Source organism: Dasypus novemcinctus, chromosome 7 (assembly GCF_030445035.2).
Source record: "Dasypus novemcinctus isolate mDasNov1 chromosome 7, mDasNov1.1.hap2, whole genome shotgun sequence".
NCBI lineage: Eukaryota > Metazoa > Chordata > Mammalia > Cingulata > Dasypodidae > Dasypus > Dasypus novemcinctus.
This window is the reverse complement of record NC_080679.1, coordinates 82,542,277-82,566,770: the sequence shown is the minus strand read 5'-3', so window position 1 is coordinate 82,566,770 and position 24,494 is coordinate 82,542,277. Positions and strand designations below refer to the sequence as shown.

General features: G+C 38.5%; 1 protein-coding gene across 19 annotated transcripts in view; it reads right to left on the bottom strand.

Annotated features, from left to right (window-relative positions):
* The window catches only part of LOC101441329 (sodium channel protein type 1 subunit alpha), a 196,871-nt gene extending 172,702 nt beyond the window's left edge, over positions 1-24,169 (bottom strand). For 3 of the 19 annotated variants that reach the window (XM_071216321.1, XM_071216326.1, XM_071216317.1), the window contains exon 1: positions 23,710-24,169. The gene's annotated coding sequence lies outside the window, so the exon portion shown is untranslated. Of the gene's footprint in view, positions 1-3,384; positions 3,681-23,709 lie in introns of those variants that run through there. The other 16 variants (XM_071216324.1, XM_071216329.1, XM_071216316.1 and 13 more) reach the window with 10 other exon arrangements.
* Positions 24,170-24,494: the final 325 nt, after the last annotated feature.

Genomic DNA, 24,494 nt, shown 5'->3' with positions numbered 1-24,494 from the left:
ATTATGAGTTGATTTCTTTACTGTTTAGCTACATCCCTAGACTGGTAGCACGAGATGGGCAGGAAATTTGTTTTATTCACCATATTCCAATGCCTAAAATAGAGACTCCCTTGTAGTATATTAGGCACACAAAAGCATATATTTTTCAAAGAGTGAATGAATGAATGGAGTAGATTTAGGGAATCATTCTAAACCAAGATATTGTGAAACTTTAGTGTGTAAAGTTGGAGTAGATGAATTATTGCTGATGTGTTCCAAATTGTCCAGCACCTGAGTCTGGCCTAACTGTGCTAAACGGTGGCTTTATCACCACAGAGGCAATAAGGCAGGGTCATGGGCAGACGCTGTGGCCTTCCTGCCTGGGTTCAAATTTTAGATTTGCCACTTGCTAACTGTGTAACCACGGGCAAGGAAACATAACCTCCCTGTGCTTTGGTTTGCTCATCTATAAAATGGGATTAATAATGATACCTACCTAGCAAGATTAAATGATATTTTTAACGTGCTGCTTAGAATAGTGACTGGCAAATAGTAAATGCTATACGGTTTTGTTAAATAAAACAATAAACGGGAAGATGGGGACATGGACAACAGGAAAATTTTGGAAAAGCACAGTTTTGAAAATTTTGGTTTAATTTTTTTCTGAAACCAATTGTCCTGAGAATAAAGATCTTCCCCAACCTGACCCCAAACTAGTTTAACCTACCTTGAGCAGTGAGACATGCTCAATTTACTAATCAGAATTTCAAAGGGAGGTGATTCTTCATAGTTCTCAGCCCACTGACCCTGAGGGTGATGGCAGAGTAGCTTCAATTGCTAAGTCAGAATCTCTCTCTCTACCCTCCCCTATACTCCACTGACTTTCTCCCAGCCTGCTTCTTTCAAGGTAGCTGGGAGATCAGGCCTCTTGCTCTTTATTTATAGAAGGAAGAAGTGATGGGTTCAGCCTCTCTATCAAGGAGGAAAATAATAAATTTGCACGATATGATGCCCAGGCTAAACTCTAGAGTGAGGCTATCGCATGTCAAGCTTATAACCAACATAAACCCGTGGGGACTGCCTGCCCTAAGATTTAGTAGCAGTAACACCAAACAAACCACGGATTTTTCTCTTCCTTGTCAGCAACACCCAGAGAAGGTGATTTTATGTTTTCCCTCTGAATCTCTAGGTCCCCTAACAATGCCTTCTAAACTAGGAACTAGAATGTTTCTTACTGGACTCCTCTGTGAGACGCCTGAGTTTTCATTTCCTGTGTTGGTGGCAATCGACTTGACTTCAGGGTTTGGTATCTGTCCCTTTGCCCCTAAAATCTCTGATGAGTTGGGAAGAGTCCTGCTCAGATCCCCAGTGTCTTCTCCCATCCTGTATAATTAATTAGGCCTCCACTTGCCCCTACCCTCCGCTCCCCTCCTTAGACAGAGGAACCCTCCCTGCTATGTTTTAAAGGGAAATCGCCATATAATTGGGCCTCCAGACACCAAATTTCCCAGCAAGAAGGGGCCATGCAAATAGAGATGATTAGCATAGGCAGCAAAATCCAATGTGTTATTTTTACCAGCATGAGCACTCCGGATGTACTGGCCTCCTAAATAGATATTTGAAAAAACAGACAAAAACGTGAACTGGGAAGAAGAAAAGCCACACAAATGAGTTGCAGTGAGTTTAATGAATACCAATTCCATTGCTGAGTTCATGTGATATAACCAGCCACTTGCACTCTGTTCCAGTGGTTTATAATGTTACCTCACCCTCTCCACGAAATTGTTTTCCTGTAAATCTCTGTGGCCATCCATTCCTGTCTACACATTATGTTCCTAAAATAGACATGGTCTAAAGATCTCTTCAAGGAGCTTTGTGGAGGAAGGCCCAAATTGCAACATTCCTCTTAAAAGAAAGATACAGTGGCTTAATAACAATTACAAAAGCAACAACCACCCAGGACAGATTTAAAGGAATTTTCACCACAGTTATTCTGCTTCCAAAATGCTCAGAGGGAAAAGAAAAGTGTCAGACGCCGGGTGAATGTACGGAAGCTCCAAGTTGCGTCACCCTGGTGTGCCAGGTATTGCAGCAATTTGGAAAGGTATGCTCACCCTTGCTCTGAGCAGGAGCAACTAGAGCAGGAATCACTAACCTCGGCATGGAATTTTCCTATTTCTGTTTGGCATCATCCTCTTAGGATGATTTAAAGTGCTTTTTGGCGAAATATGTTCAGTTACTTAACTAGCACATGAGAAATACCACCATGAATCTGCAAATGTATAGAAAAAGAAGCCACATTTTAAAGGTGTGATAGCAACAGCATTTGGCCATTTCCAAGTTTGTTACTGCACCTTGGAAATATGCACGCATTGACATAACCTGCTTTCACTTTAAATTATTTCATGGGACACATGAAAAAGCATCTACCACCACTACTTGGACTGATTTGTTACAGAGTGACTATAGTAAGTAACTGAAGGGGAACAAAAAGAAATATGAGAAGTAACTGTGGCAAGAAGAGGGGTGAGGGGTGTCTTTAGACATACACCTCAAACAGGTAGGAGAGAGAATCCGTGAGAACAAAGACGCTTGGAAAAGCCTCCAGTCCACCCAGAAACATTTCTTGAGCTGTTTGGAAAAGCAAGACGGTTCACCCTGGGAACTAAGCAGCATCTGCAGTATCATTGCTGACGATGACCTCTGTCTAATTAAAAGTAAGTCAGTCTTTCCCATTTAGCATTCCATGGGAAAGGGCTTCACCATTTCCCTCAGGCTCCCTTTTCAGTGTGTCCAGTACGAGTGGGGGGTGGGGGCTGAGGGGGGTTCATCACCGCCTTTCCCCACCCCCTCCAAGGCAAGAGGTAGTCTTCTCAAAAGCCCAGCCTCTGCCCCGGGAAACTGAACACCCCTGCAATGCTAGGGAGGCTTCGGCGGCAGTAGCCTGCCTGCCTTCTTCCCTCCTGTGGGATTAAAACTGAGATCTAATTTTTGTCCCATCCTTAGGAACAATATGACCTCTATTCACAGCCTCCTAGTCCAAGTTCTAAAGCAACAGCGAGGGAGGGGGCTTCAAACGGAGACCTTGCATAGGATGAAGGCAAGAAAGGCAAGAACTGGCTACTTTCCAAGCTATTTCAGGCCAAAGAAACCCATCTTGTATCAAAATGCTGAACTGCAAAACAAACCTGGTTTCAGCTCGTGGAAGGTTGCGAGAGGCGGGGGGAGGGGAAGGGGAGGAGAAGGGGAGGAGAAGAGAGGGAGGAGGGGGACAGTTAGTCCGAATTCACATACAAAAATGGACTTCCTGCTCTGCCCAAACTGCTTTATCCACAGGCTCTTTTTCCAAAGGAATAGTTTAAATAAATAAGCCTAGGATCGCGATGAAACAATTAGATGACTTACCTGATAAAAAGGAAAATTACCCATCTGCAATGGGAAACAGCATCTCCAAAAGACCAGATGATAACAACGTGCCTTCAGTTGCAATTTTTCGGGTTCCTTCTTGCAAAAAAGGACCAAGTATTTACAAGGGCTGCTGTCTCACGGGGGCAGAACACACATACACAAACACACACACACGCACATATACACATATGCACCAGAGACCTCTGCAGTATCCTCTCGGCTTCATCCTCGCCTCACTCTATGGTACCTAATACAAATCAGCAAATAGCTTGTTTAAAAAAAAAAAAAAAAAATTCCAGCGGCACCTTACGTTAAATCGCCATCTAGTGGCCAAACGTTAGATATGTTCTCACAAACCAAATTTGTGAGAAAATATTTAATATCTCAAGCTCTCTTTTTCCTCTCAGACTCCTTTCCCTTCTTCCTTCGAGCTCTCTAGCTATTGCTCCACCTTGTTTCTCCTTCATCCCAACTGCTCTGTCATATCATACAAGGATATCAAGTAACTTCAGTGCGGATTTTACATTTTATTTTTGTTTAAAAGCGGTACTTTATTCCTATTAAGAATCATTGTTACTGCTACATTTTATAATAATTCATGAACAAAACTTTTGCCTTTTCTATTCCACCAGGAGAAAATCGTGTGACCCCCTGATTAAGGATCTGTGTGTTATCATGAAAATTTTCTCATTAACATGTTTTAATAGTACGTTCTATTTTACAGTGAACAGCTTGGAGTGAAGAGATGTGAGTTTTACTTCAAGTTCAACACTGACAAGCATATGCCTTTGAGCAAGTCACTGAATTCTTCTTTGGAAACTTACGTTTTCTTCATCTTCCTCTGTAAATAGAGGTTAAACATGATTATCTTCCCAATCTAAATTTCATGGCTTATTATCTTTTACTCCAACACATTTTCTCATCTTGTGGACATGACCTAAAGTTTAGTCATAATAACATGTTTTAGCAAGCAAATATATTTTTTGAATCCCACTAATTATTACCTATTGACCTAATCATGTCATGTGTAGCTGGTTTTTCTAAGACTGTGGAGAATCCATGCTAAATTATTTATAACTCCAGGAACTGAGAGTACAACTTCCTATGTTATATACTATACTTTAAACATGAATCAGTCTTTGGTCATGCACAAGCTCTCAATTAACTATGTGTAGATTAGCCATTTGTAGTAATTTTCAGTAAATATTTCATTCTGGTTGTTTTCCCTTTATCAGCGAGGAGAGTTATTGTTGATAACTATCATTGCATGTGCTTTATCGCTGCCTAAACATCACTTTCAATATTAATTTTTCCATTTCTTATTATAGGATAGTGAGGTGAAGGCTATTAAGAATATTATACATATTCCTAGTGTACATTGAGGATATTGAGGCTTTATTGAGACTTATTCAAGGTCACACAGCTTGAAAAGGAACAAAACTAAGGCTCTTGGTCCCAAAACCCAATGCTATCTGAAAGTCCCTTTCCTTGCTCTAGAATTACAGGAATAAATTTTTACTTCTATGCCCACGAAACATTTACTACCCCAAACTTATAAATTACTCACCAGCCTATTTTTTCATCTATAAAAGAATGAAATTGAGTAATATCATTTCTTGCTGCAGCTCAAAAATTTTTATTATTTTAAAAAGCCAATCAGGGTAGCATAAACATGTTAATTTTAAAGTTTTCAGTGTCTGGGAAAAGGTGTTGCTCAGTCTCTGATACAGTCAAGGCAATGTTGAAAGGCACTAGAGAAACAGATGATCAACATTTGGTAAATAATTGCAAGGACCAAGGTGGCCAGAAGAGGAGAGAAAGGAATCACCAGATAAGCAGAAAGAAGTGGTGACAAAGAGCCCTGGAATATGGCTTTCCTGTTTCCAGCTCTAGTCCTTCCGGAGGCGCAGATACTCTCCTGATTCTCGGGTCCATAATACACTCAAGTAACCTCCACGTTCATGTAACTGAACTCTGTTTCTCTTTCTCGGAGTCTAGACCAGTACACTTACTACAGGAATCAAAATTCCCTAGCCCTTGAAAGCCATCAAGCACTGCTCATCTTTGGGACACTTGACACCTTATTTATTCATTTATTTATTCATTCACTTCATCAACTACCTACAATATTCTAGGCACTTTTTGAGAAGCCGAAGATACGTCAGTGAACAAATCAGGTCAAAATCATTTGCTTGGTGGAGTTTACATTGACACATTAGTCAAATGGTCAGGTACGCTGTTTTCAATGCACCCACCAAATTTCCACTTCCATATTTTTGTTCACAACTTTCACTTCTCTCGATAAAATTTTTCCACCAATAATTTGAAGGTCTATTTCAAATATTTGTTCTTCTCTAATACCTTTTCTATTTTCTCAGTAGACAGTATTTTGTTTATTAGTAACAGAACAACTTCACATTTTACTTTATGGAATATGGTCATTTTTCAGTTAAATGCATTATGCATAAGAATAAATGTCTGTTCTGATATAACTGAACAAAAGGGAATCATTCCATTCATTGCACATAAATGCACTTAATGAATAGCTTGTCATTCTGTATACAACATATTTCATTCAGCAGAGCCGAGGCAATTTAACACTACTGGTACCTTTAGAAATTCCTCATAGAAGAATTGGCATAAAGGACAAATATGTGATATGCATTAAATAAATTATCATAACCATGTTGTCTTATGCTCATCTCTTGGTCTCTTAAACCTTTTATTTAGCTGCCTTATAAAGAAATTTTATTAACTAACCTGGGGCAAGGAGAAACGAGTCATCCTTGACCTTTGGCCAAAAAAATGCCAAAGTCATGGCCAAATTATTATGTTTTGAGTTCTGGACTCCCTTGCTCAGAGAGTGATAAATGACATTTGAGTTTTAAGACAGAAAATGTTTCCAGATTTCCCTGTAACTTACTTGGGAATCTGGGATCACCAAAATGCAGAATGCTAAGTCTTCCCTGAAAGAAAGGGCCTAGATGCTGGTGGCTAGAGTTGAAGCTGAGCAGTGGTCTGACCTTGCGGTGGCTTCCCAGAGAGACAGTGGGGATGCCATATAGACTCTGGGTGGGTGGCAGGCCTTCTGATGGAGCAGTGAGTGATTCGCACATCCATAACAAGGTGCCAGAACCAGGATTTGAACTCAGGCTTTACGATTCCAAATCCAGTGGACTACTGTGTTGCCTGAATTCAGCTCCTAGCTTTCCCCTTTGTGAATGGAAAATGAAACTGAGTACTGTACTGAAGTGATTCTGGAATAAATGTGATTTACTTCTTCAGGACTTTGCTTTTGTAGACATGAATTTTCCAGTAAGAATTTGTATATGTAGCATTCTGCAAAGATTTACTACCAATTCTTTGTTCTTCCCCAAGCGTTTACTAACACAGTCCCTACTTTAGAAATAGAAATCATTTCCTAGCAGAAAATATGCACTCACAGGTTATTTTCAGGTTAATTTGTCCTTCTGAAAATGAGCCAGAAATGAATGCAGAATTTACCAGTTATTACATAAATCAAGGCAGAGACTGCAATTAAGGACCCTCTTTTAGGACCAGAGCCAACTAGTTTTTCAGCAAGTTTAAAGTTACAATTTCTTGACAGCACAAAATTGACCTAATAGTTTCAGAAGATCTTGTAGGTAGCAAAGTAGACATTTGAAACTGTGGTAAAGTCCATATATCCCACAAATGAAAAAAAAATTAAATAATCAGCTATTTTTTTTTCAAACATAATACAAAAACAATATTCAAGCACTCTCCTCCCAACCCCACTGGAATTTACTGAGCAAAAACTGTTACAAGCTTATGACCTTTGAAGCATAGATTATAATTTTTTAAATGACAGTTTAGTAGCCTAAATTATTCAAATTGCTTTTCTTACTCATTTGATCATAAAATGGTTTCTCAAGTGTCTATAGAATCTTTGCAGTGTGTTTTTATTTTGAAATTTTAGGCAAAGTATCTAAAAAAATTATTAAAATTGCCCCCAATTCCTTCTCTTTCTTTTTGGTGGTATATGATAAAGAATGGCAAGGGTCTTTCTAACACAAGTAACTTAAAGTGATAAAGAGAGAAAGGAAGACTGTGGGATTTTCGTGGAGTTTATCCGGTCCTGCAATCTCCCCATGCCTTGCCTGCCATTCTAACCACAGCACAGAAAGCCAGAACTTAATTGTAAGTCCACAGATGACCATTTCTACGGATAAGGTTACATCTTGATGAAAAACTCACTGCAATTGCCTTTGAATTGCATAGGCATCCATGTGTGTTAAAGAAGGAAATAATGATATTCTCCAAATAAAATAAACAGGTGTTTTGGACAAGAACAGAACAGTAATATATAAACCCAAATTCTTAAAAGGGATTTAAACATATAAATGTCTTGCATTTAATGAGGTCAGCATTGTAAGATAGGCTCAAAATGTGTATTAGCTTACAAAATTACTTTTTTACCCCTGCATACAATACCATCGTTCCCTTATTTTATCACCATCCAAGCATGTGATAGCAGTAAACTGCAACATAAGAAAAATCACTTGAGTATTCTGTTTGCATTTTGAATTTTACATTCTTTATTATTTGGAGGCTTTTAGGTCATTTTTTCTACAGCTAATGTTGTAAAATGCATTATCAGTTATTTCTCACATCATCAAATTCTGTGCCTTTCCTTAAACCAGCCATGACCCATCACACCTTCATTACTTCTCTACTTTGCTGCTCTTCCTTCCTCTGCTTGGAGTACTTTCTTCTCTCTGGCCATGTACCTCCTCAACCCTCTCTCTGCTACCCTCCCACCACCTGCCTCAACTCTATAATCTCTTTTAGAACAAGAACTATGTGTTCTTTATTCTTTTGTCCCCCAGACATATCTCACTGCCTGTGTTTGAATTAAAGTAGTTTCTGAAGATGAACTGATGACATTTCCTGAGTACCCCATGAATCAAAATTCCAAAATGGAATCCCACCCACTTGGGAAGTAGAGGAAAATAACTTTTAAACCTCATAAAAAAGAAGGCCAATTGACACTGGCTGCTTTATGGAGATGCTTTTGCTAATCTTGAGTACTCTTGGAATTGTGGGACAAGAAATTTCTCAGAGATCAGCCAGACAAGGATCTTTATTTTGGATATGGGGAACTCAGTGTCCAAGGTCACGTAGATGGTTTTGTACCATTAAGGTTCTTTGAAGTTTTTCCCCAGCACTTCGAAGCAAAATGGAAGTGAGTGGAGTATTTCTAGAAATTCTACAATTGATTTTCACTCATGTTTTGACAGTGAGATGGATGTGGTGAAGTGAATGACGGCACTTACTGTATAAGAAGGTGATAGACTAACCAAAATTTGTTTCATCAAAGGATGAAGAAAGTTACTGTCCCTCAGTCTAGCTCTATATACTTGTCTTAAATATTAACCACAAAGTGCTGAATTTCAAGGGTACAAGCACCAGGTATGAAGACTAGAACAATGACTGCTTTCAAAGGTGCAGACTTGAAGAGAGTCCCAGAAAAAATCCAGGAAGTAAATGGTCTTGAAGTTTTATAATTTTTTTTGAAAACCAAAATGTAACCTTAGAATATATTTTCCTTTTCATATTTATATGACAGTTATCTTTTATATATGGGAACACAATGTAATGTTTCACATGCCTGACCTTTATGCCTCTTTCTTTAAATATATTTAAAGGCTTCATAAAAATTTGGCCTGTGGGACAAGATCAAGGGGTATATCATAATGTGTTTAAAGCATTTTGTCCTTGGGTTATTGTCTTGGTGGGTGGAGACCCACACAATAAACGAAGGGAAATTGAATTCTCATCCTGTGGAGTCCTGCTACATTGTCTCATAGAGTGGCAAGAATCTCTAGAGAACATGGGCAGTCCTTAGTGAAGGAGGACAGACCAATATGCCATTCCCTTGATACTGATGGTACTTCTGAACCTTGTTCTTGTGAAATTGAAACTTAACCTAGTAATATATATTGTCTAAGAGTTACCACCTGAAAGCCTCCTTGTTGCTCAAATGTGGACTTTCTCTAAGCCAAGCTCAGCATATAAACTTACTACCTTCCCTTGAAGACATGACTCCTGGCATAAGTCTCCCTGGCATTGAAGGATTATTACCAAGTAGCAACTAGTGATGCATTTGGAAAAAGACCTAGACCAAAAGGGGGGAATATTAAATACAAACGATTTTTTATGGCTAAGATATTCCAAAGTGAGTTGGGAGGTCATTCCAGAGGTTATGCTATGCACATCTCAGGAGGATCTTACTGACTGCCACAGTAAACAGTGCCTCAATCAGGGGGGCTCCTGAGAGCTCTGGAGACATCTGGACACTATAGGCATGACAGACGATCACAGAAATTTGGCACCCTGTCAGTGGGTCTTACCTTGAAATATATGATAACCTATCTCCCCAACATATCAGAGTTGGACTCATTATAATTTTACCACACAGCGTTCTTCTGTTTCTTTTATTTGAACTTATAATTAGCACAAAACCCATTAAATATATTCCTCAGAGACTTAAGTCACTGTTCATGTGCCTGCTGAGTCCTGAATCTCAGCAGAGTTGCAACCAACACCAATCCCCCAATTCATTGGACTCGCCCAGGACAACTAACAAAAGGATGATGGTGGATAATGGCCATCCCCAAAAAAGAGAGTATCTACAACAGTAAGCTAGACAGTTCCATTATGCTCTTATGGCATAATTAGCTCTTATGGCATCTAAGCCCCCTCTCAGTTGGAAGCAGAGTGGGCATCACCATCAAGATTGAGAAATAAACAGACATAAGGGGAAATGCAACTATGGACTAAAGTAGACTTATTATTATTGTAGCAACAGAAGAACTTGTAACATTGATATAAAGACAGTGGTTACCAGACATTCTGAGGAGAGGGAGAGGGAAGAAGAGGTGTACCATGAAACATTTTTGGGATATTGGAATTGTTCTGCATGACATTTCAGTGACAGGATACAAACCATTATACATTTTTTCAAAACCTATAAAATTGTGTGGTGAAAAGTGTAAACCATAGTATAAACTATAGATCATGGTTAGAAGCAATGCTTCAATATGCGTTCATCAATTTACAAATGTACCACATTAATGGAAGATGTTGTCAGTGGGGGAAAGTATGTTAGGGAGAAGTGGATAGTTATATGGTAATAGCTTATATTTTTGACATAACATTTACTCAATCTAAAGCTTCTTTAAAAATAAAGGGGAAAAAGGCATTAAATACAGTTCTACTGCCATAGGAGGAAGAAGAGGAAAAAATATAAACATAAATAAAGAAAATGCATGAACCATCAGAAAAGATTAAGTTGTTGTGCTGGGTTTTATTCTGTGCTTAGATGTGCTCTTTGCTATCCTCCAAAGTCAATATGATTATAACATTAACATTTGTTTGGATTCTTGTCTGATCTATTTTATGCAGCATTTTTCCTCTTTGCAAAGGAATCAAAACTATTGCTAAGAAAAACATGATTGATACTTGTTGGAACTCAATACCATTAAAATGACATTTAGATATATCTTTAAATCTATCATATCACACAATTATTTTTATGAAGAGGGCTTTCTTTACATTAAAGGAAATAGCTAATATTTATGAAGACAAGCTCTCTATTTACAGAATAAAACTAAACTTTGCCATAACTGAGCATAAGCAAATATTTAGTTCCTATTCCCCTAAAGGATTCGTACCAACATCCTTTTCCTTCTATATTCAAAGACAGAAAGCCATTAACTTTATCAGGAGCATAGGAAAGCCATCCATAAAGTATGCATGTGTCATTAGAGTTAGGCAGAATTAGGTACTGCCATAGTTCTCAAATAGATTAGCAGACTCTGGGAAATATCACACAAATCATATATATCTTTTCCTTTTCCCTTTTCCCTTGGGAAGAGCAAGATTTCCATCCTAGGCCAAATAATGGACAGCGTCATTTGGGGACTACTTCATGTATTCATTCACTTTAGAAAATATTGGCAAATGAGTGGGGAGAAGACACATGGAGAGCCAGATGTAATTACATGTAGCCCATTCCTCCTGGAATGCCTTGGAAATCTGGGGGCCCATGAACTGAGTTGCCCTATATGTCTATAATTGCCCCTTTCCATACCACATAAAGTGGAGAACGAGGATGTCTTACCCACACTTGGGATTCCTTGGGGCTTCGGTATGGGAGAAAGGTATTAGGTAGCTGCACTCCCATGCCTGCCCACAGCCTTCCATGCACATACATCTGTAGTCGGGGGACAGGCAGGTTCCTCTACCCATTATGGGGTGTTAAAATGATGGAACCACTTTATCCCAATATTTTTCCTCCCCATTGATAAATAGGAGGGTCAGAGACTGATATAGTTGTTTCTGTGTTCTGTCTTTTAGAAAGTCTCCTTTACGTTATGGTTGCTATCATTGCATCAAAGTAATCTGTGCTCCTCCTCTCCATGGGCAAGAACATGCTGAATAAAGCAGGTAAGCACTTCCGGGCCTTCACCCCTTTCATGAACACATGAGATGCTGCTATGTACATTTCTGCTCCTGTCACTCTTACTGCAACTAAGAATATACAGAATATGAATCTTTCCATGATTTCATCTAATTTTGGGAATGTCAGGAAAAAAAATTTCCAAAAGAGAACTTTCAAAAGTTCTACCTGAGATAATCTGACTTACTTCTTCAACCCTATTCTGTCCCCTTTGTGTTGCCCTTTTCTCCCCAGAACAGCAGAATCTTTATGCATCCGTACCTGCCTAAATTCTCCCCTCCAGCATATTACCATCAGAGCTACCCTGTCATGGAACATTTTTAAAATTACTTCTCTGATCCAGGCAGGATGATGGCAGGAAAAAGATACCACACTCAAGAGCGGTTAGATGAAAAGAATTTCATGAAGGAGTTATTTATCAACAGGTTTAAGGGAACCCAAGATGTCTTATGAAGAACCTAGGAGCTAGCAATAGAGGGAGCCATTGCTATTCCTACATCTTGATGGGCAAGAAGAGGAAAATGGCAGCAGACCCCAGTGAGAGCTGAACTTGGAAAATGAGCTTCCCCAGCAGGAGTGTAGCCAGAGAGGATTGTAGCCTTGGTCAAGTCTAGGAAGCAGGCTGTGGAGGAAAAGACCCTCCAATTCCTGTTACTGCCTGCCACTGGCTAAACCCAATGGAAGCCAGATGGCAAGGGTTCCCAGATGATGCAGTACATAGCAATCGGCCTTTGGGAACTGAGGGTGCCCACCCCCCCAAAAAACCCAACAACAACAAAAGCCTGACCCTTGTCCTACTCTACTCTACTCCACATTTCAACCCCAGCCCACTCCACCATCCCTGTCCCTGGGGCTGAATTCCTTGTGACTATAGTTCCTGTTAGGGCAGCCCATCTTCCACACTGCCAGAACTTTGTTCTCATCATGTGCCCAATCAGGCCTCCCACTATTGCAACTCTCTGGGTGCCATTTTGGCTTGCTTAAGTCTGCTCTACGTATAGGCCCTTCATTCACACTCCCCTAATTAAAACTTCCATTCCTTTGTAAGCATAAGGAAGACAACTTGCAAGTTCTACCAGATGTGAAGATTTGGTGGGAAATGGGGAAAAGAATGTGTTCCATTTTATCTCTAAAAGTATTTCTATTTTCTTAAAGAGAAAGCTCATGTATTTAAAGTATTATACAGACATGGCAGGTTTAAGTGTTCAAGGATCATGATATATGCAACTTACACTCAGGTGTTCAGAAAAATGGATTGATTGATAGACAAATGGATTGGTAGATCGATATATAGAGTGTTACAACAAAGGTGGCAAAATATTAAAATTGGTGGGTCTGGGAGTATAAAGGTATGTTGGACTTCTTTGTATGAGGTTTGTATTATTTTTGTAACTGTCCTGTAAATTTGAAAGTCTTCAAAATAGAAAGTTAAAAAAAAAGTATTGTACAGAAATGAAGAAAATATTTATGACAAAGGGTTCTATTTAATACCTTAACACTCAAGCACAGTGCCTGGTATATAGTAAGGACACAGTTATAAAAATTTTGTTACTCAAATATTACTATTCTCAAATCAATTCTAATTATGATTTAAGAGGAACTATTACTACTATAATTGCATTTATTGAGAGCCTAATATATACCAGGACCTTAAAACCTCATAGCAATCTCATATAATACATACTATTATCATTCTTTAATAGATGAAGAAACTGAGGCTCAGAATTGTCAAGTAGCCTGGCCAGGATCACATAGCAAGGTGATTAAACCTGTTTTTTTTTTTTTAAAGATTTATTTATTTTATTTATTTCTCTCCCCTTCCCCGCCCTCCCGTCCCCACCCCCACCCCCAGTTGTCTGCTCTCTGTGTCCATTTGCTGTGTGTTCTTCTGTGTCCACTTATTTTCTTGTCAGCAGCACCAGGAATCTGTGTCTCTTTTTGTTGTGTCATCTTGCTGCATCAGCTCTCTGTGTGTGCGGTGCCACTCCTGGACAGGCTGCATGTTTTTGTGCTGGGCGGCTCTCCTTATGGGGCACACTCTTTGCGCGTGGGGCTCCCCTACACAGGGGACACCCCTGCATGGCATGGCATTCCTTGTGTGGATCAGCACTGTGCGTGGGCCAGCTTATCACATGGGTCAGGAGGTCCTGGGTTTGAACCCTGGGCCTCCCATATGGTAGGCAAATGTTCTATCAGTTGAGTCAAATCCATTTCCCTAAACCTGGTTTTAAAACACGCAATCTGGGAAATGACTGTGGCTCAAGAAATTGAGCTCCCATTTACCATATGGAGGACCCAGGTTTGACCCCTGGGACCTCCTGGTAAGAATAAAAGATGTGCATGGAGAAGTGCAGGACCCCACGTGGCACAGAGAGGCACAGGCTGCTGTGTGGCAAAGTGATTCACCAAAAAGATGATGATGCAACCAGATAGAAAAACAAAATAAAACAAACAAACAAAAAACAAGCAATCTGGGAAGTAGATGTGGCTTAGGCGATTGGGCTTCTGCCTACTAACTGGGAGGTCCCTGATTCTATTCCTGGTGCCTCCTAAATAAGACAGCGAGCTGGTGCAATGGGCAGGCACAAGAGACACAAGAAGAAAAGTATAATCAGTGATACAACAAAGCAGGGAATGGAGGTTCCTGGTGCCTCCTGGAGCATGAGCGAGACAATGAACTGATGTGATAGACAGGCATGGCAAGCTGACACAACAAGAGACAGGAAGAAAAACATAATCATAGACACAACAAAGCAGGGAGCATAAGTGGCTTGGAAGATTGGGTGTCTCCCTCCCATGTTGGAGGTACGAGGTTCGGTTCCTGGTGCCTCCTAAAGAAACAAGGAAGATGAATGGATCCAGCAAGTGCAAACAACGAGAGGATGGGGAAAAATAAATAAATAAAATAAACCTTTAAAAACAAAAAACAAGCACTCTGTCTCCCAAGGACCTAGTCTTACCATAAGTCCATACTGTCTTGTTTTATAGTAAACTCTCTGCAATAGCACATTATTCAAATCATGGTGGCAAGTCTTTGGGATCTGAGTTCAAGGCAAACACATAGAAGGTGACACCACTGCTCCTCATTAGACTGGATTACAACACCAACTGTGTACACAGGTCGCAACAGGGGAAAGGTATTTCCACATGTTGCCCATCCAAGCCAGTTTTCAGGGAGTATAGCAGGGTTTCTACATCCTGGGTTTCTACCAAACATGGGAGTTTGGGTGGTGAAGGTTATGGCGTGGTGGGAGGATGACAGATGGCTCTTCCTTCTCACTTATTACACACGGAAAATGCAACTATGCTTAGAAATACTCTCACCAAGTCAACAAATAAACTAAACACATGGTGCGGGGAAACTATGGAGAAGCTTGCTCCAGTCTGGTAATGCTTTAGTTTCTAGAAGTCTAAATTTATTAAAAATGTAGAAGCTAAAAAAGCACAGCACAACTGCTCTTATGAACACATGAAAACAAGATTGCTTCAGTAAAGCTTCATGCTGTAAACATCAAACTCAATGAGGTGTTTTTTTTCATTTGTTTTTCAGCTCGTTTTCTAAAAACAAGTGCTTTCTGGCTCTGTTAGATTATTTGTGAAGACATGAACCACAAGAAAACATCATTGTTTTAGAATCTTGCTTCTCAAAGTTTGGTGGTGAACAAGTAGCGTCAACTTCTTTTGGGAGCTTATTGAAAATGCAGTCGGGCTCCACCCCAGACCTGCTAAACCAGAATTTGTATTTAAACAAGATCTCCAGGTGATTCCTATGCAGATAAACTCTGAGAAAGGTACTGTACTGTGGCATTGACAATAACCTTCACAGCTCTTCAAAGCTACACATTTCTCTCTGCACCCACAAGCTATAAATCTGCCACTCTGTCTTTCTTACCATTCCCTAAGCACTCCCACCTCATCTTCGGAAGGGTTACTGTATAGACTGGTTCAGATGCACCTTTCCCTTTCCTACTAAGAAATTCTTAGAAAGCCCTAACTTAATTCTAAGTAGCACTTCAAATGTCAATTTACTCATGTGATTCTTTAAGTAAAAAATGAAGTTTCCAGCTCTTCCTGGGGCCCATTCTGTAGAGGCAATCAGTGTTAACAATTTCTTTTGTATCTTTTCTGAAATTTCTTTGTATATCTAAGCATCAAAAATATATGGTTTATCTTTTTTTCCAGAAGAGATATCACACTGCTGTACACCTTGTTTGAGTTATATATAATACTTTATCTTGAATTGTTATTACATAAAGGTGTTCCAGTATGTCTATACATGGATGCACCATAATTTAATCAGTCCTCAAATGATAAATACTTTATGCTTTTTTCCCCAGTTTTTTTGCTATTTCAAATAATGCTGATATAAACATCACTTTACAAACATATTTCCCATTGTGAAAATGTTTCTGTAGGACACATCCTCAGGAAATGAGTCTGCTGAGTGAACAGGTATGTGCCTTTTGATTTTGATAGATATAGATAATATCAAACTGCCCTCCAGAAGTGTGGCACCATTTACTTTCCTAGAAACAGGATAAGATTCCTTTTTCCCAAACCTTGCCACCACTGGGAATTATCAAATTTTTTCCTTTGTTAACTGGGTGGTAAAATCTAGGCCAAGTCTTGATTTTACTTGGGAGTTTCCCCTGGGAGTTTACTTGGAGAAGAACAAAGAGTTGTGGAGGAGAAAGAGAAAGAATGTTCTAAGCAGAAGGGATATTTCTGTTTAGACAGATGTAAGTTTGGGTCTGTGGTAGTGACTAAAGATATGTTTGGGGAGGTGTGCAGATGGCCAAATCATAGACTGGCACACCTGCTATAGAAGGGAAGATGGGAGCACATTCAAAACCAGGAGAATATGATGTTGAGAAGCTAAAACTAAATATTTTGTTTTTCCTTCTTACCATTTTGGGATGCAATTTATTTCCTGCCAGGACCCTAATTGATAGTAATAGTTTCCTTGTAGTTAGTTTATTTGTTATTAAAACCTGCTCTAGACAAGGTGTGGTTCTGGGAAGGTCAACTTATTGTCAGAAAGACAATGGTTATTAAGTATAGAAATCTTAACATTTTGGGGGATGTGACAGTTTGAAGCTTTTATGCATCTCAGAAAAGATCATGTTCTTGGACCTAATCCATTCCTGTGGGCCTTTTGATTGCATTAGATTCAGATGGGGACCTTTGGTTGTAGTACTTCAGTGAGGCATTACCCAGGGTGGATCTCCCTTTTGCTGGAGTCTTTTATAAAACACAGAATGACAGCAGAGACACACAGAGAAAAAGAGCTGCCATTTTTTACCCTGCCATGTGAGAGAGGACTCCAAGATTGTGCTCAGCTGAGCTTGGGGAGAAAGAGAATCTACAGAGAAATCTGGAAAGGTTGAGAGAGAGGCTGGAGGCTGGAATCAGTAGAGGAGCCCAAAGCTGAAGAGACAAGTCTGGAGAAGAGCGCTGTTTGCTGATAGCCCACAGCTGAGCTCAGGGAGAAAGTAAACCTGAAGGACAAGGCAGAGTCTGGCTGCCATTTTACCTTGCCACACGGCAGGAGTTCAGGATCTGCTAGCAGCCAACTTTTGGTGAGACAGCAGATCTGATATGTCTTGATTTGGACATTTTCACAGATTCAGAACTGTAAGAGTTTGTCCTAATAAATTCCCATTATTAAAGCCAACCATTTCTGGTATTTTGCACTGGCAGCCATTAGCAAACTAAAGCAGGGAGGTTTGTCTTGTTGTCCCATTTGTGCTAAAACTAAGTTCTCTCTAATGCTTTTATTAGAAATTGCACATTAGAAACCAAGACACATTTACTTTTACACTCATTTTCCCTCCTAATATTAGATGATCATACTGATATTCTTTGTAAGATTTCACATGGAAGATTGACAACTGTTCTACTTTCTTTACATCTCAAAGTGAGACAATCTCAACAGAACATTGAGAACTCTTTTAGATATCCTATTTTCCTGTTTCACTTGTTGGATCTAAGAAAAAAGAAAAAAAAATCCGTGTTATGCCATTTTATCAGAGAACTGTATTTTCTTTTAAAACAAGAGGGATTTGAAAACACATTTTCACAAAACCAGCATATTTATAAAATTCCAGATCATGAGATTTATATGACTAATGATGCATTTTAAGATACTCAGCCATACTGAGTCACTTTTTTTAAAAAAATTATCAATAGAATTTTAATGGTGGATGTGTAAAATCTAATCTGCTTGCATTTGGAAGATTATAGTTCAGAGTTAAACCTAATCCACAGAATTGAAAACAATCTTAGGAATCACCCTAATTTAGGCTTTCAAGTAAATAAAGAATTTATATTAGCTTGGTAGAAAATTGCTGGCTTTGCCTTTAGGTCTAAATTATTTTTCTAAATAATTAAAAACAGTATAATTTTAAGTTTCTTTAACAGTAATATTTATTTTTTCCCCAATAACAGTTCCTTTTACTTTGAAGAAATCTGTTTCCTGTGGTTTTCAAATCTCTCAAAGAATTCTTTGCTATGATAATATAATTTTTTTAAGAAGAAAGAGCTTACATTAGGAAAAAAAAGTATAAAAACTGGAAATATGGTTGGCAAAGTATTTTCATATATTGCATGTTAAAAAAGTATTTTTACACTCTAGGTGAGAGATTCTAGGTAATTGTCCATTGTTTGTTAGCCTTGCTGTGTCCAACCCCCAGTTTTTAGCTCATGTTTAAATATCTGTCGCTGAATCCAGCATCTTTTCAGTCCTAAATCCTTATATTGATACAAATATTGCAGTCCCTAAGAAGGATACTAGGAGGACTCCCTGAAACAGCCTGACCTATTAGGGAATTTATGATGGCAAATATTATTATTACCAACTATTATTTTCTGAACACTTTTATTATAAGAAAAATGTTATAATAAACACTTGACATACACTATCTCCTTTAAATTCTGAGGAGGAGATATTATGGCCCTCACTGGCAGTTGAAGAACCTGACACTTTCAGAGAGGTTAAATAAATTGCTGTGGTCACAGAGTTAACCAGTGGTGCAGAAAGGATTATTTGGCAATAAACTCGCAACCCTATCTCTACTTGGGTAGGGTGTAGATGGAAAACTTCTGCTCTGAAAAATGGCTTAATATTGATTTGAGTCACAGCTTCAGAAAAACTGGAATTAAATATACTACCAATTCATTTGGAATAAATTGTATTTAATATAAATACTTATAAATTTACCTATATTATTGAATTTTTTTCTGAATTAATATTCTAAACTAGAATAAAAGATCTTTCAAGTTCTTTCCAGACATTTACTTTAAGACCATATTTATACAATAAAGTGGGAAGTGATTTTGTGATCCAGGTGTTGGGAAACTACTTTTTTAAAGGAGGAATTTGTATTTGATGTTGGGAATGTTTTTTTTTGGGGGGGGTGGGGTAAGTCTGAGAAAGTCTTTGTATCAAACCCCAAAGATTTTTCTCAAGTAAAGGAAAGAATGTAGTAGTAGTGATTGAGAATCGCCAAAAGTTACAAACGTATTATGGCCAATAAATCTTTCTTTTGGAAATTGTTTTTCCCTTCTTGTAAGTCTCATTTACAGTTGCTATTTAATGGCTTAGGCAAAATTGCCATAATAATGACGTTATTCAAAGTCAACAGCATAGAGAAACCAAGATAGCAATGCCAATAATTCAACATGTATTCAATAAACACTTACTGAGACTCATTATGCCATGCATTGTGCCAAGCACTGGGGTGAAGCAGTGAAAAGAGATGGCCTTTTGCTATGTGCTCCACTGTAGCTAATGAAGACAGAGCTGATGACTGGGCCAGTGCACTCAATCTACTAAATCTCAAATTTAGTTTCAATTTAATTTAGTCTCATCTCTTAAGAGGGAGAAATAACCCCATCCACATAGAGTTTCGAAGAGCATAACATGAGGTAATATATGACTATGACTAGAACAATAAATGGTGCATTGAAATCATTCAGTAAGTTCTTTGGTAACACATATAAAGAACAATGAGTTAAGCACATTATACAAATAAATGTATAATAAATCAGCGTAAATGTATTAAGCCTAGGAGTTAAAGAAGGGCACTGGTAGCAAATATCAGTCCTTAGATTGTCTGAATGTCTTTGGAGCAGAATGATTATTGAAATAGGACTTTATTAGGAAACACTTAGAAATTACACACACCAATGTGTTCAAACTAAAAACACTCTTGTACCTTGCCTTGCAGTATAGTAAAGAGAGAAGTGGATTCAACAATTAGAGATCTGAACTTTTATTTTCTTGTTTGTAAAATAATAGTGATGGTACCTATCTTACGGGGTGCTGTGGGTCTCAGATAAGATGAGGTCTATAAAATTACACTGAAAGACAGTAGATAATAATCAAGGAAAAGCTGCTATCATTTTGATTAATAGAATTATATCTATCTTATGTATATTTTCTGAAACATTTAGATTAGTTCCCTTAATTCAGATATCTCAGAAAAACACTTAATTTTAATTTGTAGGGTAGTCTAGTGATAAGAATTTCTAAATCTTGGGGAAAATATGTATATGCATATATGCATGTATGTTTGTGTATACACAGAAATATAGCTTTTTAAAATTTCTTCCATGCATATCAATGCATACCAGCTCCAGAAAATGTCTGGACTGAATGGTTGAATTGTTTGAGGTTACAAATCATGGGCAGATATAACTGAAAATTCTGAGACTCCAACATGTGACAAGTAATTTTAAGGGCCACGAGCCCTTCAGTATGACTGCTAAAGACATGAAAATGAACTCTAGTCCTATGACTTTATGATTTTATAACTACATAATAAGACCGTAACTGTCTTCAGTAAAGAGTAGACAATCCTAAAGTGAAGGGTCTTGATCTTCTGAACTCTGATGGGTTTGGGCTATCCTATCTGGAAATAAGAACTGTGGAAAGCTGGGCTATTATTCACACTAGAAGAAACAGAAATTGGAGCTATCAGAACATCTTGTAGGGAGGGCATGAGGAGCAGAGATGGGAAAAGGAAGGGAGAAAATGAGAGCAGAAGCCCAAATTGTCAATAAAATCTAGTAAACTGAAAAGATGATTGGTATAAATAAATCTCTAGTAGAAACTACTGACAGATGGGATTGGGACATTTGGGAGAGTGGGGAGATATATGAAACTAGGCCTCTGGGAGATAGAGGGTGATGGAAGCCTTTAAGTCTCTGAGAAGTTGCAGAAGGGTTTATACTTCTACAGCCTGCCTAAATTACAAATAAACACATAGATGTCTTACTTGTATAACCCAAGAGGCCCCTTGAAGATCTAGGTATAATTTGGAGCAACCAGTGGGGAAAGGGAAGACAAATGCAATTTGCCCTCTGGAGACACATGACAATGCCTGGAAATAGTTTTTATTGTCACAAAAGGGGGTGCTACTGGCACCTTGCAGGTAGAGGCCAGGTATGCTGCTTATCCTACAATGCACAGGACAGATGCCCCAATGAGGAATTATCTGAGCCAAAATGTCAGCAGTGCTAAATTATGAAACCCCGATTTAGGCCAACCTCTCATTTAATAAATGAGAAACTGAACATCAGAGCATATCAATTACTTATGCCAAGTCACACAGTGAACGCAGAAGAGCTAAGTCTTCTATTTAGTGTTTTTTCCATCATACTATGTAACTTCTTAAAGCTGAAAATGAACTGTTGGAAAACAGAGCTTCTAATTTAGGCCTAAGATACACAAAATAATTGCATAGATCTTTAAAACATAGCATTGCTTACATTAGGAGATCTGGGCAACCAGGCAACTAGATTATTTAATTATGTAACACATATTTGATTCGATGGAGTAAAAATTAGTTTCATGATATTTCAGCCAAGTACTGTCCAGCACAGTGGTTCTCAAACTTTTAGTTTACCTCACAATTACCTGGAGCACTTTTTAAAACACAAATGGCCAGGCCCCACTCCCAGAGGTTCTGATTCAGTAGGTCTGGAGTGAGGTCTGAGAATTTGTGGTCGAACAGGGTCTCAGGTGATGTTAATGCTGCTGACGAGGGGGCCACACTCTGAGAATCACTGGCCCAGTGCTTGGTAGGTATCTAATAAATGTTGGCCTAACATTGCAGGCATTTTAAAATGTAATCTCCCCAAAAATATGTAATCTCACTCTAGCATGGATTAGTTAATAATTCACATCTAGAGGAATATAATCATGCAGAAGACAGAACCAAAACTAACTATATTCAAATTTTATACTTTTAAAATGAAGAAATGATCAGTTTAAGCTTCATTACCAGAAAGAAGAGTCACCTTCAACAATAGCCATAGAAACAGTATTAAATGAAAATCATTATAGCCATTAGAATATTAAGGAATATTCTATATACCAAACTGAGAAAAACCTGATCTGATGGGATCCTTTGGCCAAGCTATATCTGTGAGGAAAAATGCCTACTGACATCAGTATGTAAAAGCAGGCCCTAAGGGACCATACCTGTCTCTTTGGGAAAATACACACATATTTAATCAATTAAATATAGCATAACTTGATAAGCAGTATATTTTCATCGTAAATAATCAGTGTGATATTGTCAATCATGAGTAATAGAGTGAGATGTACTGCTAAGTAAATTCATTTCAGTAACACTTATTTTCATTCCTTTAATAAAAGGAATGTTAAGACATCAGATCCTTAAAAACTACCTGTATTATTTGGTTATTGCTCCCTAATTAACCTGCTGCGTGCCACTTAGAGACATGTAGAGATACCGAAACAAATGACTGAATATTAAAATTTTCATTCAGCTTTTTTCACATCATGAATAGAGTTTCCACAGCCTTTATATTCCTAACTCATGACATTCTACCCAAGGCACTGAACTTTACTTGCCAAGGATTATAGGGAGCCCAGCCTTCTCAAATGGACTGCGTTTGCCTTCAACTTTTAAAATATCCATCTGTCTTTTAAATTAGGTGTCATCTGTTGTATCCTCATCTCTGGTTAAATCTTATTGAAATTTCTCGCCAATATGACGCTGCTGCGGCAATCTTACCCTGCTATTTCCCCAGGCCTTTCTGCAGCATTCCAGGAAAACCTGCCAGTTTAACTAATTCTCATACCAGGACACATGGTGAGCCTCTAAAACAGCATCAGTGCTATACTGCTTCTACTTTTACTTCTAGAGTGAATCACTGTACCTGTCAGACCTGGGATCGTCCCTTCAAGTTCCCTCCACACAGCACCCTGTGATCCGATGCAGTTAAACCAGCATCACTCAGAGCTAGTATCGAATGGCACTTTTACTGCAGTATTCACCTTGGAACTAAATAGGCAGGATTTATTATTTGTTCAAGTCACATAACTGTCAGGCAATGCAGGCTCCATTCTCACATTATCACAATCAATCAGATCAGAAAACAAATACAGGAAATCATACAGTTCCTTTACAAGGGAAGCAAATTTGCAATCAGACCAAGGGCGACGTAACAGCCAAGAACTGCAGTAAATCTCTTAGAGCTAATAGCCACATCTCATAAAGCTCTCCTCCAACACCTCTGAGCAAATGGATTGTATTCAGAGTTTAAACAGTCAAATCAAAATTCATTCCTGGATGGTGAGAGATGATGCTTGTTAAGCAAACTCTAATTTATGATTTATTTCCTCCATAAGTGTTTTAAAGCAAGGATTGCTAGAAGACTTACTATGCTTTTCAAGCATGCTGACAGAACTGGAATATTAGTAATTTCTCCTTGTACCTCTCAGCATGGCTGATAGGCATCTGCGAGACTGTAGTATATAAACCACTGAATCATGCAAAAATATTTACCCCCAAAAGATGTAGTAAAAGCTCAGCTTCCTCCAGCTTCCATAGCCCCTGAAGTGTTAATCTGAAGGAACACTTCCATGAGATTTCCCAGGCCAGCAGTGTGTCTCCTACACTTGACCTAGACAGCCTTACATAACGAAGCATCAGTGCTGGGGAGCTAGCTGAATGTCATCACCAGCAAGAGTAAGAAGTATTGGTGGCAGCAGGCAGGCGGGCAGGCTGGGAGTTTGCATGAAAATCATGAAGTCTCTCTTGTCTTTCTCTCTTGAAATATTTTGGATGGAGAGTTAAGAATAGCTCAGAAATTGGTCTCATTCTTTTTAGGAGAAGAATGACCAGAGGCATAAAAGCTAAATCTTCCAGCAAGTGCAAGACACCTTTTTCACTGTTTGCAGTAAACCCAACAGAATAAATTGCTATCTGTAATGTACTGTACCATGAGAACTAAAATGAAAGGAATGGTAAAGCAAAGCAAATGGCTCAAAGGCTGCCACCGAGAACTTTTGTCTACGTTTAACTCATTGTGGTGAGTATAGGTGGGAATATGTATGTGTAATTAGAGTAGAAACTGGGGGTGTGAGTTGATTTATGGGATGATAACTAAAGGATTTGTGGAGTGTTCATGTTCCTTAAACATCCTGTTGAAAGCAAGATGATAGCATTTAAAATCTTTTATATGAGATTCAGAATGTGATGGGTTAAACTGGTTGTGCATAAGAAATATATTTCAACTTCTGACGTTTTCATGCAAATAATGAAAAAAGAAGATACCTGTTTGTGATTGT